General features: G+C 41.6%; 1 protein-coding gene across 1 annotated transcript in view; it reads right to left on the minus strand.

Moving 5' to 3' along the window:
• ZCCHC7 (zinc finger CCHC-type containing 7) overlaps window positions 1-17,753 on the minus strand; it is a 120,719-nt gene that overhangs the window by 83,079 nt on the left and 19,887 nt on the right. The gene's annotated exons all lie outside the window — the stretch shown is intronic.

The following is a 17,753-nucleotide window of genomic DNA, read 5'->3' on the forward strand; positions in this document are numbered from 1 at the left end:
GTGGACTGCCGCCTGCCACGGAGCCCGCATGGGGCAGGAAGGACGAGCTCGGCAGCCCCAGCTTCCCTGCATCTCCCCCCAGCACCGGGCTGTCGCAGGCGCAGGCACACCCAGCAGCTGGCAAGCGCTCTCGCAGACCCAACCTCTCACGTTAAACGCTGCTGGAAATTGCCACCTTTCTGGCTGGCAGGAGCTTCCCTAGTTTTGCTCTGCAGCTTAAACAAGCCGTCACTTCACGAAAAACAGCTGCAGGATCTCTCTGCTATTTGTCAGACACCCACCTCCTGCTATACCCTGCCAGGCTCACGCCAACCTCGAGCCTGGACGAGCTCGGCAGCCCCAGCTTCCCTGCATCTCCCCAGCAGCCAGGGCTGTCGCAGGCGCAGGCACACCCAGCAGCTGGCAAGCGCTCTCGCAGACCCAACCTCTCACGTTAAACGCTGCTGGAAATTGCCACCTTTCTGGCTGGCAGGAGCTTCCCTAGTTTTGCTCTGCAGCTTAAACAAGCCGTCACTTCACGAAAAACAGCTGCAGGATCTCTCTGCTATTTGTCAGACACCCACCTCCTGCTATACCCTGCCAGGCTCACGCCAACCTCGAGCCTCCCTTCAGCACAATTAAAATAAATGCGGGAAATGAAAAATCTTGGAAATCTGTTTTCTTGTGCAAGGCACTTATCACTTAGAAGTAAATTTCTCTTTCGTGAGCCAAGAAGGAAAACCTTTTTCTATGTTGCTGGCAAAACTGTCAATCATCTTGATGAGCAGCAAATAAATGAATGCCCAATGATGGGATTCTATATTATCCTTAAAAAAGAAATCCATCAAATAAACATCAACAGGTAAATGTTTATACCCGACAGCCATCAATTTCAGCTATCCATGCAAAGAGACAGGTGAGCTGGACTGGTAAACCTCGAAATTAGAGAGGTATTAATCATCTGCTCCCAGCCAATATAAACAGATGTTATTTTTAAACAGGCAAAATCATCTCTTCCTCTGAAATTTATTTGCAACAGATAATGTTCTGTTACATTTTTAATCAAGCAGATGAAGTTACATTTAAATTGAAAATCTGCTGCACTCAACTAATCAGGCAAGTAAAATTCTGAGATGATTGAACGGCAGTACAGAGCACACTATTACAGCAGGTAAATTGTGAAATTCACCTGTCACACCACACAGCTTATTGTTCAGCCACCGCGCCTGCAAGTTAGGAGCAAAGAACTAAGACAAAAAAAGGAAAGGCATGTTAAACATACTTATAAATCCATCATATTTTAGGAAAACACCATTAACAGTGATAGGGAAAAAAAATAAGCTCCACCTCTTTCCTACAAAAAAGCCAATAAAGATTTACATAGGTTACTCCTATCTGCTTCATGCTAGTCTAAGTTGCATGTCTGGATATGCTGAGATCAAGGCACAACATGAAAAACCTCTCATATTTCTCCCACAATACAATAAAAAGCAAGACCAAAAAAAATCTAAAAGATCTTAGGGAAGAAATAGTGTGATTTTTCTGTTAATCCATTTCCTGGCTCTCCTACAGACATGTCGGCAAGCTCTGTCCCACCACCTAACTTCTCTGTGCCTTAGCTCACCACTTTTAAAAACTGGTATTAATGTCCTGACTCAGAGGTTCACAGGTGATACACTAATTTATGTAAATGCTGCTGTGATAGAAGCAGCATTCATCTAAATAGATGAAATATGGAGTTCAGCTACCTACTGTCTACAGAAACACCCTAAAATACTTTGTTACAATGAAGTGCCAGAAACTAATATCTCATCTTAATTTTAAAATGAGATCCATATAGTCTTATGCATGAAATTTATAAATTATGCATAGCTATGATTTTTTTTTATGTCAGTATGAATAGAAACTGACAGCAGACATCTGGAAGACTGTCAATTATTACAGTTTTAAAGCATCCACACCTTTTAGCTGGCTGCAGATGCGAAAGTACTGACACTGAAGAGCAGCGCGCAGACCAAACACCGCACGCGTTGCAAACTCTCTGCCATCCTGTGCAAGCTGCAGGTGATGCTTCTCCTTGTGCCCAGGCACTCAAACCCTGCATGCCACACGGTATGCTTCTGCGGATCAGCACTGCTCATAAAAAAACCCAAAGCCGGTAGTAAATCTAATAATCACATTAATTTGTCCTTGTGAGTATCTGTAATTATTGTGTGTTACCAGAGCATGCACGCACTGCATAAACTCTTCAGTCCACAGCTCTGCAGCACATATCCACGTCCTCAGCCACACGATGCCAGTACTCCTTCAGATTGCAGCTGAAACTTGCCACTCTCTTTAATAACACATTATTTTTTAAACCTAAAAATGACAGAGACCCTAATGTGCCAGGGTAAACACAGGCTATATGTGAAAGACTGTAGGAAAGTCAGGTTTCAAAGCAGAATACTTGTGAAGTTGTTTCACTTCTGTTACTATTCACAAAATAGTAATTAAGACTCATGTCTCCATTTTTTCCTTTAGGAACATCATAAACTGTGTCATTTTCATATGTTATTTTATTTGTTAAACAATTGCTCCTACAACAACAAAAAGTTTAATGGTTAGTTTAGCATGCTGTATTTGGGCAAGGGTTACACCCTGCAGTTTAGAGTCTAGATTAGGAAAGCACATGTTGTTTTAAAACAAATCAATACAGTCATTTTACATTGGCATATTTTAAACACTGCAGTAGTTTGACACTGCAGCAGCTTTAAAACTAAAACCTTACATTAAGACTTTTAAGTTCAAGTTAAAATATATAACCATAAATTCTGAAAATCCTGTGGTTAAAACCTGGTTCACCACGGCACAGTAACACGTGGTACCATCACTGCACTTACCTACACCATCTACATGGGAGAGCTCACTGCCCTACTTCGGACAGGGCTCGACAGCTCGCCTTGATTAGGTCCAGCTACAACTACCTGGTGGGATGTGGCTGGAGTTTCTGACAAACAGGGCTCAACCAGTGAGTGCCTGTCTCCTGCACTAGTATCACACTTTTGCACAGGTGTGCTAGATCAGAATGGCACTGTACGGTGGGGGGTAGCCGAAGGAAGGCGCTGCCTTCACTGGTGCTATCAGCTGCACTTACAAAGTAAGTATGTGCATGCATGTGTTGGACTGAAATTTATACCCTCTTTCCCCAGCTACCAATACTTTCCAGGAGGCACAGCTTCACTCTAAAGCCACAGGATCCCCGACTTATTTTTCTACCTGCCTCGCAAAGGCTGCAGAGGATGTTCATAATCCCTTGTGCAACCTTCACAGCAGCTAGAAATCAGAGACTCACCTCACATGGTGTTCAGGCAGCAGTCTAACACAGTCAAAGGAGCAAAGTATTTAGATTTCCCTCAACTGATGCTGAAAAGTTGATAAAAATATGGTTATTTCTTAAGTGAGGAAAGTAATTCTTCACCCACCAGGTGAAAAAGTTCAGTCCAAATTTTGAAAAGAACTCTGCTTATGTGTCTTAAAGAGATGAGACAATATATATCCACCTGAGATAGAAACGGTTTGGAAAAAAAGAGAAACATTACAATACAGTTTCTGATTTCACTAATACCACTCTGTATCAAATATACCAAGCAGTGAAAAGAAAACAAATATTATCTAGAGTGTACTACGTTCTTGATTTTATTAATGCGATTCAGCAAATGTAAAAAAGGAAGCATACTACCTTAATGCTGACTGAGCAGCTGCCCCGGACCACGGTCCTGCACTGTGTGGAACAGTTTTTGATAGCTACTGCTAAACAAAACCAGACTGCATCGCCTTTATCTGGGTGGGGGTTTTTGTTTGTTTTTTAAAATAATTTAGTAAACGACAAAAAAGCTTTAAATGAACGTTATGTTAGAATTTAAAACAGGACATCAAGAATCAAGATCTCTCAGAACCTGAGCCTGCCTGTGTGGCCCTCGCATCGCCTCGTGTGGAACACAAGGAAATGCCATTTCCCATTACGTGGCTGCCCACGGCAGCGTCAGGACCCTGGCAGGACTGCGGGGGCTGCAGGGGCTGTGACAAATGAGGCAAATATTCTCTTTCTTAAAAATTACTGCCCCATGACCGTGCAGCTCTGTCACTCGTATACTGTCACTATGAACCAAAATATTTCTCGTTGCAGTGACATACACCCCTCTAATAACCCGAAGTTTGACTACGGGAGTGCCAGCTAGCGTGTGCCCACAGGCAAGGCTGAAATGCCCTGGCCTCCACCTGGCAAACATTTAAGCTGTGCTTAGCTTTAAACGAGAATAATCCTAAATCTAGAGGACATAAGCATGCATTTGAAGTGAAGCACATATTTGAGTGTTTTGCTGAACCAAAGCCTTTCTGTGTATTTCCGTCTCATTCACTGCACACTGTTCAAATTATTAATTAAATGCCTGGGCAATTTTAACATTGGGTTTTATTGTTCTAAGTACCTCAAATTTTTTCTTTAGTGCTAGTTATTTCTGTGACTTTTCCCAGAATTTAAAAAAACATTCTATCATGTTAAAACTGCATAGCAACTACAGAAAGCTATACACCGAGACGGATCATGCAAAAAAAAAATCCCTTTTCCTAATTGCCCTTTGATATGTCCAGTCTTTAAACCAGATTTTGTGTTGAGTTATTATGTAGGAAATAAAGCCAGACCAAAACAAAGTAGCATTCAAATTTTAAACATATACAGCAGAGACCAAATCTTTGGACAGCACTGTATTATTGTATTGCAAATTAATATAAAAGTCTGCAATTCTCCAAATTTGGAACGTCATCCAACAAACATTTAAATTTCATCAGCCCTATTCAGGAAACCAAAATTCCCCCATGGTTTGAAACCAGAGTTATGTATTCAGTAAGCGTCCCTGCAGACCTAGCCACAGCCAACAAGTAGTACCAGGCACCGAGACCTTTGCAGATTTCAGCTCTTCAGAGCTAGACTCATCTCTAGACCCTGACTTCAAATTCCAGCATATGCATTAACCTGCATAGCAGCACAGGTCTCAGCCATTAAGAATCTTAACCGCCAAGTTAGTTTCCTTCACACAAAGGTAGGTTTTAGAACTGAGACTTGGAAAATATCCAAGTTTGATACAAGATATACTATGCAATAACTTATTTTAAAGTTTTTTAGGACTAACTTGCAACAAGATATTGTGATAAATTATTTTAAACTAATGTAACATATTTAAAGATGAGCATTTAATGTTAAAAGTGCATTGTTTAACTTCCAAATATTTGATCCTTCAACTTAATATCTATATTAAAGATTATTTTTGCACATAATCTCCCTTTTAAAGGAAACAGAAATTAACCTGAATTATTGACAAAGCCTTTAAATACTATAAAGTTAAAAATTCAGATGACATAAGCCCACAAATTCAAGAAAACCAAAAATTCCTTTCAAATGAGAAGCAATTAACTTCTAATCTTTCATACACCTGCAAGTACTGCAATATTGCACAAAATAAATTTTGCATATATTCTAATTTCTTTGGTATTTAATTTGTCTTGGTTTCTTGTAATTGGTTTCTTCCCAAAATCAGGAAATGTATTTTGAAAATAACAGTACAGCATTATAGTAACATATTAATGATGAAATAGAACAGAACTTTGATTAACATCAAAGTTAAAAGGAAGCAACTGCTAGCAAATTCTAAGATTAATTTATTTAAAAGAAGAACTCCTCTCTTCACAGTGATTCTTCCTCAAATCGGATGTTTCACTGAAAGAGATCCCTGTGCAGGAGTTGCTCTGAGTGGTTTAATTTGTATTTCCAAGCAGTAAACAAGAACCTTGTGCTTCTTTTTAAACTGGGGAGGGGTGGGGAAATACGCCTTTGAGATATACAAGCTTAGAAACCCTGCCCGAACTGCAAAAAGCTATAGCAGGGGCAAGATTTCCATTACTTCAGTTACAATTTAGAAAATCTCTGCCGGCTCAGACCTGCAAAACTGATTTGATGTGTTCCTGGAGAACTGGAAAACATACTGTGTACTCACGGCTTTCACATTTACACCTCGTTTTCAGAAACGCCACACTTGTTTTGAAAACTGTTTTGGACACAAACTAAAACCACCCCTACCCTCTTGTCCTGCGCTTCCTGTGCTTGCTATCAGTCTGAACTACTCAAAAAAGAACACCACCACAAAAAAAGAGTAAGGTAAGGTACTTGCAGAGAGGCAAAGGGCAGACTTTTAACTTTTGCTCTGGCTGCAACCTGGAAATCATATGCATGGAGTAATACCAAGAACAAGCTGCAGGCGTTTCAGCAGTACAGTGGCACTTACTCCTCTGTGTCAACAGCTGGTGTAAATCCAGCAGACCATGTAAGACTAATTCATGCTACACAACTTTTTTTTTTTTTGCCATTTTTTTCAATTAAAGGAAAGCTGCCATGCTAAAGACAGCAAACTCACTGTAATTAAGACTTTTAGCTTCTATCATAATACAGCAGCAAATTATTTTCTAAGATTTTGGAAGACAGTTTTGTATAGTATATGACTACTTTGACTGCACAGTTACAGCTGAGGCTGAAAGATCATCACTTAACGCAAGCGGTTCAGCAAAACCTGTACACCATCTACCGCACAGGCCTCTCCTGAGCTCCTCCTACCCTTTACCTTGCAGCACCGTTATTTCTACAGGTGGTTTCTTTCTGTAAAGAGCAGCATAGTACCTTTTATGTCTTAAATCCAACAATATTTACTGGGTTTAAGGAGATCTCTGCAATATAGAATTAAATAATAAGAACTTCACTCAATCCACTGATTTAATAGTCCATGCCCTCATTAGACCCTGCTGTTCCCAGAAGAAACTATTGTATTTTTTAATGGTGCATTTGTCACTTACCTATATTGTCACACTTCAAGCATGGTAGCCAGGATTTCAGAAATAGTAACAAATATAAGAGAAAAAAAGACATGCACTGAAGTTTCTCTCTTGCACTAGGTTTTTCTCTAGCAGTAATAACAAGCCAAGAGGAGGCTTCAAATAAACGTTACAATGAAAACCTGAACCTAACTCTGCTCCTCAGATTAATACCTTTACCATTTCAAGGGCAAGTCTGCTTTCAACATTTTTAGTAATGCACTTAAGATTAGAAAGTCAAACTGCGCCTTGAGTAAACAGCCTAACTTGAGGAACACTCAGTTCACCAGGTACTGTATGTAAGCGAACAATAAAAAAATTACACTTACTATTTACCCTAATAATGGTGCACTTCATAGTTTATATTCTGAAACTTTCCCCCCACTTCCATGAGCAGCAGGTGATAATCTTCTTTTAGCCTCTAGCTACAGAAACATCAGTGCCCCATCTGGGATGCGCTCAGAGGAGGAACGCAGTTTGCAGAGAGCACCAATCCCAGCCTCGAGAGCACTCCACTGCTGCTGGACCACCAAGGCTCCATCTTCGGTCTTCATAAACCGAAGACGGACATTGTATGAACTCACTGTAAAGGATATATGAAGTGCAAGAAATAACTTTTGACCTTTGAAATTTCTGTCATTAAAGTTAGTTTATCACAGAAGAACTACTTACTATTAAAAGCTTTTCAAAGTTTTAGTATTGTTTTTCTAATTAAAACAATAATAGAACTTAGTTTATTTAGCTCCATGTGTCATGTATCTTTGCTTGAATTAAGGAAGCCTTGTTATTAAATAAGCAAATTAATTTTTGTAAGCATCAGATGAGGATCATGAGCCGCAGCCTGAGGAATAACTGAAATACACTTCAAACTGAGACAATGAACTCTTGCCCCACAAATTACAAAGCATACAGAACTACACATGGCAGCTCCGGCTGGCTTCCAGTGAGGATTTCCCCACATGCTGCGGCTCGAGGCAGGGGTATAGCATGGCCAGATAAACCTGTGCTCCTGCAGCACAGGTACCTGACCCATGTCTCCTCAGGCTCTGTACCATGACCCTCAAGGCTGGCCTGTGCTTAAAAGAAAGGTTGTAATGTATTGCAACTGCAATGTACTTCCTGAGTATGGCCGTGACAGGATCTGAAACAAAACAGGAGCAAGGAAGGGCTGCTGCCAGAAAGGGGACAGGAAGGACAGGGGCTGTGGGACCCTTCTCCCACCCGTCCCGGAGTCCGCAATGCCTCTGGCGGCATGTCTGCAACCAGGGGTGCAGCACCCACCCTCACCAGCGGCCCTCCTTTGGGGCAGGGTGGGGGGCGACCTGCACCCCATTGGACACCCCTCCAGGCTGCTGAGTCGCCAGGAGCGCAGAGCTGAGGCTCTGCCTGGTGCTGGCTCTGCCTCCCCCGGGGTGGGCTAGTGCGGGGCGAGCCAAAAGCCAGAGACGAAAGCTCACAGCCAGGTATACTGCTGGTTCCTCTCCCCAGATCAAGTTGTCACACTGAAATCCTTTCTCGTGGCTATCTGGCCACCAGCTCACAGCTGAAACACAGGTCTTCTTACTCGCTCCCCCCAGCTGCCGTGCGCAGTGCTGGTCCCTGGGCAGCAGCCTGCTGCCACTGCAAGGCCTCCAGGCACCCCATCTCCAGGCTGTGCCCGATGTCCTCCCCGTGCATCCCTCACACAGCACACTCCTCCCTCCCTCCACAAAGAGATACTGTCCAAACCCTCAGCATCTTCCATCTCGATCAGTCAGACACCTCCTTTTCTGACCTTGGCACGCACAGTCTATTATCTCCATCTTCTATCCTGCTGCCTGGATAACTTTCCCAGGCCATGACTCTGGAACTTTCATGTGTCCCTTTGCATCACCAAGTGTGGGTTCCCTGAGAAGCCTCTGTGCTCCCTACACTTTTAACAGTTCATTCCTGTCAGAGAACAGGTGGCGTGGAAAGAGGTGAGAGAGTCATGCAGAGGATGAACGAAGTGGGCACAAATCATGGCACATGGTGAGGAAACCCTGTGCCGTGGGGAGGAAGGCTGGAAGGGCTGGGTGCCACTGCGAAGCACCACAGCACCGAGGGGTATGCAACAGGGGTTTTGCTGGAGCAATGCAAAACATACCTGTCATGACCACAGAAAAATTAGAAGTTGCTCAACTTCACCTAACGTTCTCAATCTGCTCCTTTTACCACATGATTTACCACAGTACACACTCAGTTGACTGTGCTGGTTAGGACTCCTGCAGAATTTCTTACCAGAAAGGTACACAGAAGGGTGCAACTGAGAAAGGCTCAGGTACCATCTTAAATAAAGTGATTACTTATACAGAAGAGAGCTAGAGGATACGGCTGCGGTTTCTTAAAAATTAAAAAATGGTGACATGGATTTTACTAATATCCATGGCATGCAGATATTGTGTATACACTGACCTCACCATGCTAACTGCATGGGCTAGGCTGTTCCATAAAGGAGAACAAAAATTAGCATGTATGCTACCAAAATGCCCCTGAGAATACCCCAAACTCCTATTTAAATGTAAGATTTGTTGACAGAATGCAATGTCTCAATGTGTACTCAAAGTCCATCCTGTAAAAAAATGAGTGAAACAGCACAGTCTAAACTAATTTTCCTCCGAGTTTACTATAAAATTTGCCTTCTGCATAGCGTACATCTTCTTTTCACAAGTCTTAAATGCCACCACAGCTTCTGTGTGAGTCTCCATGCTGCTTCAGTGATGCTCACCACAAATGCACTAAGAAGTTTTGCTGTGTAGGATTTTAATTACTGAGGTTACATAGTCCTCAAGTTTTCTTGAATTACAATCCTGGAGCCTTAAAATCCCACCTGCCCTGCAGGGATTTCCTACACTGCAGGGTCATCTCCATTTAATAACAAGATGTCCCTGCCAAATACTCTTCCTTTTTAAGATGTGAGAGTACTGATTTGGATTTCTGCTTTTCCAGACATAAATGAATGTGAGAAACTTGATATGTTGAAGGCCCCTTGGATTCAAAATCTGAGCCTGATAACAGGACTTCTTCAGCTGCCTTCTTCATTTACTTGACCAAACGATGGAATGGCTGTTGGTAGGAACCGAACAATGGAATGGCTGTTGGCAGGACACTCTCCCATTTATAATTTTGCAAAGGTATGAAATTTACATGTCTTCATATTTATCCCACTTTTGTTCTTAAGCATGACACATTAGCAACCCACATACGCGATTCAGCCTAAACACCAAAAAACCCCAGACTAAATTTTCTAACACTGAAGATCCTCAGATTCAACTGCAAGTCATAGTCACTCATATCACCCGGAGATTGGGGAATAACGCGTCCGTCAGCACACGGACACTGACTGTCTGCACAGTGGGACTGACTGCACAAGCCCGCAGAAGGCCCCTGACTGGAAGCGGCCAGACGTTCCTCATCCGAGCCCAACAGGAGGAGAGCCCCACACAGAACGAGGCAGTGCAGATGACAACTGCCAGAGACGGGGCTTGACTCCATTTTGCATCCTGAGCCTAAGCACGAGTTAGCTCCCACTTACCACTGAACACCTTCCCTAGGCCAGGAATTAACCCCTTCAGAAGTGCAGGTACACACAGCCAGCCGCCAAAGCTCAGGATTTGCCAGGGCTTATTCAGGTTGGGCACAAGACTATGTGAGCACCCGAGCCAATCCAGCCATTTCGGGCCATCATAAAGCGCGGGAACCCCGGCAGCACACGCTGATTGATGTAGAGGCGCTGGGACGCTTCTGGTGCATGCTGGCTGCCGGAGGGCTCACTCACCTCTGGTGCTGAGCTCAAGCACTTCTGTGCACTTGTGCTCCATGCCAGAGTGGCCATCCTAAACTCAGGGCTCAGGGGAGCATGGTGTAGAGAGACACGAGCAGCCCAGAGGCCAGCTTGATTCTGGCACGTCTAGCAGACTTCTGCCAGAGCTCATAAATCCTACAGGGACTGAGCTACATTGCACAGGCAGTGGGTCGGCACTTGGTTTCCAAAACATCTTGCAGTATGTGACCATCAGGCTTTTCTACTGGTTTGGTTACCTCATCTTTTACCAAATGCAAAATAGATGAGCGTCATCACACACACCGATCCCATGCTCAGATGGGTAAGAAAAGGTACCGCTTGTGAAAAACCTTCAAACTCTCTGGATTGGTCTGGATTGCCATGCTAGCCATTCCCAGACAACCCTCACCTTGGAGCTGCAGCAGGATCTTATACTTCCCATCTGAGGTTATTTCTCCTGCAGCCAGCCTTCAGACTGTCTGATCGGAGCCAGGCAGCACAGGCTTTCCCAAGACGACAAAGAAAAGCCTTGCTCGTGGTGCTGGTGCAAATGCCTCTGTTCTTCTACCTTTATCCTCGCTCACTTTAACTGCCTGTTGCATGGGGGATTGGAAGAGGCAGAGCAGCAAAGCAAACCCGACTCAGCTGCCACCACGTACAGAAGACCCTAGCCTGAGCTTCTGCCTCCTACCCCAATACCACCTACAGCTCTGTTCCCACCTCCCACCTAGTCCTCCAGAAGGAGGGTGTCAAAAAAATCTATAGATAAGGTGACCAGAATTCAGAATTATTTCAACAGTAGTAGCATTTTGTTGGCTGGGGGTCTCCTTAGATCCTGTGTAATAAAGAAGTTACCAGCACTGACTAATACTAAGATGACGGGCTAGACAGAAACACCACTCAGCAAACATCAAGAACCAAGACCAAATACAGCGCTAGTGTCAGCATTAAGACATTCAGTACCACCTCATAAATTCACACAATTCAGAAGATTCTCTTTCCTAAGCCTCAGAAAACAACCTATGCCTTCACAATGGCATTTACCAGTTGTTTTCCTTTCTTCTTTTTTTGGTGTGATAACTAACATACACTTTAAGGCCACTATACAGCTGGTTGCTTTCTAGCCCTCATCATAGTTTTCAAAATGTATGAATAATTTAAAAATACGACATTGACGGTATTCCAAATAAATAACAATTTGACTGTATCTTTCAAACTATCAAATATGCCATCAAAAATGTTATCTGTGTAATTCCAAAGATGAGTTTCTCATTATTGGGAATTATGTCAGGGGATTACTCTGGGGTCAGAGAGGTATAGGGCAAAAAGGCCAAGAATAGTAATTTTAAGTCTCAAAGATGGAAATGAAGACCTTTTGGCAAGATGACTAGAGGCCACTTTCTGTACATTGGATGATATTGTAACTTGCTGGTGGAACTCGGAAGAAGTGAATAAATTTTTAAATCAGAAAAAGTAGAGAAAAAAGAGCACACTAGAGAAACTGGCAGTAACGTTTTGCCTCTTTTAGGATCAAAAATAAGTATTCCACATTTGGGACAGTGCAGCAAGACTGATCATGTCCTGCTATGTCTGCCAGCCAGCAATCCCTACACCTGTACTGCTGTTTCTATTTGGCCAAGCTCTAGCACACAATGACAGAGGCACATCTTGTTATAATCAGACAGTTCAATCTAAGACTCAAGTTTAGAGAAATATAATTAAAATAGGACAGCTGTAGGAAGTATTTGTTGGAAAGGGGTATTCAAGAAAAATTTACCCAATGATCTTTGGCAACTGAAGAGTGTGCTGCTTAGAGGATCCGACACTGGCAGAGGAGCATCCCGAGAAAAGATGCTGTTTGGCCAACATTCAGTACAGCGTGCCTGTCCTTCCTGGCCCACAGAATACTTCATCAATGAAAAGCAACTGAACTAAGCAAGCCTATTACCAACACATTTACATTTACTATACAAGGAAGCGTGCAAGTTACACATTAAGGGAGATCCGTGACCTAGATCACCATTTTGCACCTCTTGCCACACATGACAAAAGTTACCCTGAGTTCTCTTTAAAGCAGCCTTGGCTTTTCGCAGGGAAGATGATGATCAGTGATTGAAGCAGTAAGAATCCAACCAAGAAACTGGTTAAAATGCCACCCTTCTGAAATGCGTTAAAGCAACAGTAATCTCGCTTTAAAGGAAGTCAAAGAGAGGACTGAACACTTTGTGTCAGTGTGCAGTAAATTGCAAATGAGAATGTGAACCGTGGCAGGAATTCAGCCCAACAGGACAGCGCGTTTACAAACCCCTTGTAAACGGGGTTTGTGTCCAAGGGACGAGGGCGTACTTGTACAGGACTGCCCCGGAAAGCCAGCCCTTGTTTGTTTGGTATCTAAAGCAGATTCCTCTCCATCACTTAAACACGCCCCCGCCTTATAATCTCTCGTCTGGCAGTGACATTGGGCCTTAAACATTCGGATTTGGTATATCCTGCTACTGTTAAATGCAAGGCACAGAAGCCTTCAAGAAAAAGTAAGCCGCTTACAGAGCCCAACAACAACTTTTATTATAGTTTCCTTCTCTCGGATTGTTGATTTATCTTCAAACACAAGGATAAAGCACTGTAGTATCAAAATGAAGAAAACAGTTACCCTGATATCACATGTTAACACTAAAACATCTTTCCAAAGGCAAATCTTGTTACTGCACTAAAAAGACTGAAAAATTAAATTTCTCCAATATAGAGTAGATATATTACAGTCATTTTTCAGCTTCCAAAATAACTTGTGCCAAAATGTATGTGAATTATTAATTTATTACTTGTTACAAAAAAAAAAAGGAAAGTGAGAGTCTTCTGTTAAAGACGTCACCATTACTGTGTTTTTTACAACTTGCAGACAAACAAGGATCTTTTCTGTTTCCTTTCAACTTATAGTTTTAAAAATATCATCGTACGATCTCTGAAAAAAAAGGGGGGGGGGGAGTTAAACCAAAGAAGAAATAACAAATGTTAATTTAAAAGTTATGCTTTAGTAGGTGCCATGCAGTCACACTGTGATTTCTGTAAAGCTTTTACAAGATGACTCTCTCATACAGTGTCAAAACTAGCTTTGAAGGAGTACCTTTCGATAGACAAGTGTTAAAGGTGAAAAAATCCAAAATGCTATTCCAGCTATGAATCACCCCCTAACCGTAGCTGTATTTCCATACACATCCTGTAACAACATTTCCTACGTAAACCCACCTGATCTTTCTGCCTCAGAAAATGAGAAGGAAATAAAATTGGAAGTCATATTTCTCCATTTTTGCTGGTTTAAGAAGATTATTTAAATGCAAGCAGCTTATTATTTTGCAAATTGATTTCATCTGGTTTTCTGGCGCATCTCAGACATTGGTACTGGGGTCCAGGACAGAACGCAGCTGAACTTACTAGTGCTAATATTTTAGTAGCAGTCTCTGGCATTAACAACTTAGCACAACTGTGTTTTTTGCAGGCTTTTGTATTGTTATAAGCGATTGTACATTTAAATTTCAGAAATAACTAACATGTATCTCTTCACAGATACTCTATCCAAAAATGTGTTATGTAACATTTGCGTAATTAGAGATACTATACATGCATAAACGTGAGGATTTTGCTGTAAATAAAAACACAGGGATGAGTTTTGTTAAATAAAATTTGTGTGTACGGAGTTGAAATGCATATAGGTAGCATAATTGTTTCTGGAACGATACAATGAAAGTTTATTTTGAAGCTCTATGTTTATACTACATTTTGTATAAATATTACAGAAATTGCTCTATTAAGTATGTGTTCAGAGGGGAAAAAAAACCACCCAGGTCTTCAGAAAACTCAATGCTAAAATGTAAATGAGCAAGTACCACGTCTTTCTGGTGGGCTGTAAGATGAGCCATTCCCCCCTTTTTCCTGGTGTCTCTTTCAGACCACTCCCCTCTCACTTTTACAAGGGGAAAATAACCTTAACTTCTGAATTAAAAACATATTCTTAAATCACTGATGGTTTCATACTTACTGACCCCAGACTACCTTGCACCATTCTTCTCCCCTCTGTGATGTGCAGTGCCTAGGACACAGTGCATTCTGCATGAATCACTGAGAGAAGAGCAATAGTAGTGATTTTAATGACTGCGGTAACACATAAAATAGCAGTGAAAACATTGTACTGTATTGCTGTACTTGTTCCACTACTTATAAAGTATACCAGAAAATAGAGGCCTAACCATATTTTTATCACAAAAAACTGTATTCCCCTGCTTAGAGCAAAAAGCTGAAAAATCCTGGTTTTTGAATCAAGAAGTGTGTATGGTGTTAGGATGCTTGTACTACACAGCTGAATATGGATGTTCAGCACTGTCACCTGTACACTAATTTGATTAACCAAGTTATTAGTCAACTGTTTTCAACCCTAAGCAATGGTAATATTTATGCTCAGATCACTTGTCCTAATTTTCACTCACCGAATGACACTGACAGTGGTCAATAAGTAAAACTTAGAATTTTAACTGTGGGGGCAGGTGAAGAGAGTCTGATACCGATTCCTTGATGTAATTTTGATTTTTCTTGCTTTCTCCTCCTGTCCTTTTTTCTTTTCCTTGATGAGAATTGTTTGAACAGACTCTGATTTTTCATTCATTCCATACAGAATTGTGTCCTATATGGCATTTTGTTTTATTAATAAACTTCAAATTACAATAATAAAGTTAAATTTTGGAAAACAAACTGAAAAGAACTTGTTGACTGTCTAAATTTCCCATTCAGACTGGAAGAGCATTTTTTCCTCTTCTCTTCATCCTTGAATTAGTTGACATTAACAGTAATTTTCATGTTTTCCTCATTGATGGTAAGTATATCATTTAAAAATAAAACAACTAACTAGACATATTAAACCAACTATCCATTCCTCTAAAACACGACAGCCACTTAGATCTCAGTTATTTCCCAGTCTGATTTATCCTGGAAATTTCTGATGAGCCCGCTGTGGTCAGTCCCATCAGAAGGAGATGGCAGAAAGCAGATTCAAATCAGGGTGACATTTAATGCTACCATAGCTAACACCAGAAGTCAGCGACCCTTTCCTACTTCTCCTTTTAATTTCAAGTGGAACACCCAAAGTTAAAACTGACATAATTATCTAAGAGAAGATGAATTACAAATAATGGCTTACTTATGTTGGTTAACTGTAAAAATAAAAGCCCCCACAATTCTATTGCAGCAAATTTCCCACTGTTTGCAGTGGGAAAGCACCGAGTTTTTGATACCTGTGCTGTGTTCATACTGCTGTGTGCAATGAAGTTCTGCGTGGGAATACCTACAATTTCCACAGTAAGGACATTCAGGTTTTTGTTGTGTGATTGTAGGGCATCTGAGCAGCTGTGCTGTCTGGCAAGGGTACTGCTGACATTATAATCCACCTGCGCTGGGAAGCTGTCCTGCTTCTTTCGTGTACTTACGTTCTCAGAGAAACTACAGAAAAAGAGAGCTACATCAGAATTAAAAGTTGTTCTTGCAGCTGTACCATTTCTGAACTACTGACAACGATTTTTTGGTGGTTTTTTTCACTTATGTGTATTTTATGAGCAGATGTCCTCCCTGTAAGATACAAACTGGAATGGCGACATAAGAACATCGACTGACAAATGGTCTCAGTTTTACTGATTAAAAAAATAAAATCAGATATTTGCCAAATTAAAAAGAAGGAAACGTTTAAATGAAGTTATCCTTAATAACCAATAAATTTTCAACTTCTTTTACACCACTACAGATAACGACTACAAAAAATTCTTTTGGGAAGAATTCAGTTCCCAAAGAGCCTGCTTGCTCCTTCAAAGTCCTACAGATTTTTAGCTTTGCAAAGCAACTCAAGATTAGTCAAGCTTTGAAATGAAAAAATAAAAATAAAAAGGGGGGGATGACTTTGAAGGTGCATTCTCTGTGATGATGAATGCGGGATACTAAACAAACCGACTAGGCTTTAAATTAACTAAATACATTAGACGTAAGTAACTTGCAGGCTTAAAAACAGTTACCAGTGTAAGTACCACTATCCTATTAATAGAGGAAGTCACTCTAATTCCAAAGGCAGTCCTATCTTTCTGTCTGTACGAACACAGTCTCTGGTCCAAGTGACTATTGCTGGATGCTAACTGTTTTCCACCCTGTGACAAAGCGTTAGGTGGTTAGCAGATAGCTGCCGGGCTTTCTCAGTCTGCATTTATTTCCCTTTTCAGTGCTAAGACAACATAGGCTGAAAAGCAGTTACAGCTGCTTTTTTCCATTTTGATGCAAATGTGTTTCACTGCCTCACCATGTACCTGGAACATTTTCATGTGCTCCTTCTAATTATTTGAGTCTACTGGAGAATGATTTTCAAATGTGGATGTCCACACAAGGGAAAGTATTTTTTGGCTTTTGTCCCTTAGAGAGTGCACGTGTGTGCCATAAAAAAATTACATCACTGACACATATCATAAAAGTGCCATCTGTATTTAAAAACATACTGCACTTTGAACATGAAGGCTAAGATGTACAACTAACGTGCAAACTTCTCATTTAAGACCTCAGGGAAAGAGAGATTCAGTAACGCTTCCCAAAGAGGATTTCTGCAATTTCACTGTTTTCTGAAGTGGGTAACTTTATGACCATTTTGAACAAAAGGTAATTTTTAAGGTAAATAACAAATACTTGGGTTCAGAACGGCCTATTAGCCACCTTGCTTCTACCCCAGAAACTGCAAAAGCAAAACAGGAGACAAAAGCATGCTGGGTCCTAGAAACATCTCCCTTGACACCGCCACAAACGTAGCCAAACAGTGAAAAAATATTACAAGGAGAGAAAAAAATCATAATGAACCTCTCCGATGGGAAACTAATTGGTACTAAGCACACAACGGCTTACATTTAATCCCGTTACTAATCAGGCACAGAAAGGAGTGGAAGACTTGCGCTCCAGCCACCTCTCTGGCCGACTGGGCTGAAGCGACGGCGGGACCATTCCTGACATTGACCCCCTGTCCTGCGAGCAGGCTCACCGCCCCCCGGCCCCCGCGCCGACC

This window comes from Aptenodytes forsteri, unplaced genomic scaffold (assembly GCF_000699145.1).
Source record: "Aptenodytes forsteri isolate BGI_AS27 unplaced genomic scaffold, ASM69914v1 Scaffold203, whole genome shotgun sequence".
Taxonomy (NCBI): Eukaryota; Metazoa; Chordata; class Aves; order Sphenisciformes; family Spheniscidae; genus Aptenodytes; species Aptenodytes forsteri.